We start from the raw sequence: 1548 nt of genomic DNA on the forward strand, positions 1-1548 counted from the left end.
AAGAGAAAGCTTTTCATCCCAACATCCAACTGCTATAGATCCTAAAAAAGATTGTTGGACTTCCCCTTACATTCATTTTTTCTTCTTCATTATAACTGATTATGTCCTTTTGACCTTCAGCAGCTCTTTCTCCTATCATCAAGTTATGACTTATCAGATGTATCCCATTGTTGTAACTCTCTAGTTCTGTTCTGGACATTTCTGTTAGTGCTGAACAGGGGTGGATTTACCATTAAGCAAGACTAGGCAGTTGTCTAGGGCCCCAAGTTCCTGGGGGGGCCCATAAACTCATTTTACATGTATGGTAATAAAGCTTTTACTAATTTGTGCACATTAATTATGTTTTTGATAAAAATCCTTTTGCTAAAATGCCATCGGAACGCTTATAATACTAGGTGTATCTCCAGGGAGCCCCCCTTCAGTGTCCACCACATGCGATCAGTCCATTTGCTGCGCATGTGCAGAAAGAACCAAACAAACAGACCATTTGAAAAACAATGGCGCAAAGAGCAGTGTCAATTCTGAATCTCCTAAAGCTCGATGATATGAAATTTGCAAATTGGGTGATGACGTCATCTGGCGCCTTATAGGTCCTTGCTGGGGAGTTGGCAACCCTGACGAAGAGACGAAAGGAGCAGAGAAGAGAAGCCATCGAAGAAAAATTTAAAATTTTGACCCAAAAAAAGTCTTTAAAAATATGAAAAAAACTTATAATTAAATAGAAATGGGTGTGCCTCATTTATGTAATCAAGTAGCAGGATTTACCCTTTGTTTCAGTTGGTCATGAGACAAGGGATTTATTTATTCTTACTTCTCCAGAGTGCTTGGTGAAGGCCTGTGAAATGTAATACTTATGGATTGCTTTTATGCTACTTTTTGTTTTTCCTTTTATTTAATTCATTTAAGTTGTTTTTCTTTATAATGCACTATAGTTTGTCCATACAAGAAAGTAGATTAAAAAATAAACAAATGAAGGTTTCAATTATGTTGCATCTTGTTAAAGTTGATCAACTTTCCTATTAGAAAAACAATGAAACTATGCTTTCAGTTTTGTCTAACTGCCCATGGAAGGCAGATCTTTTAGTTATCAGGCTCCTCTCCTGTGGAACCAACCACCAGTTTTAGTCCGTGAGGCAGACACCCTGTCTACTTTTAAGGCTAGGCTTAAAACTATCCTTTTTGATAAAGCTTATAGTTAGAGTGGCTCAGGATATCCTTAGCTATCTCTATATTTATGCTGCTATAGGCTTAGACTGCTGGAGGACATAGGGACCCGCATTTCATCATTCTGCTTCATCCTATCTCTATTCTCCCACTTTGCAGAATCTGTGAGTTTAATCTCTAACGTTATGCTCTCTCTGCTTTTTCTCATAGTAGCTTTGCCTCTTCTGTGACGCCATCCTGGAGAGAAATATCAGCTGTGCTGCTGCCATCAACACCTTTGTTTATAGATGTTGGAGATCTGCCCGTTTTCCAGTGTAGTCCTGTTTCTGTGACTGTGACTGTCTGGATGAACTCTCTTCATCCTCTGACATGGGAACTGGACGG

This window comes from Cyprinodon variegatus, unplaced genomic scaffold (genome assembly GCF_000732505.1).
Source record: "Cyprinodon variegatus isolate N-32 unplaced genomic scaffold, C_variegatus-1.0 Scaffold86, whole genome shotgun sequence".
NCBI lineage: Eukaryota > Metazoa > Chordata > Actinopteri > Cyprinodontiformes > Cyprinodontidae > Cyprinodon > Cyprinodon variegatus.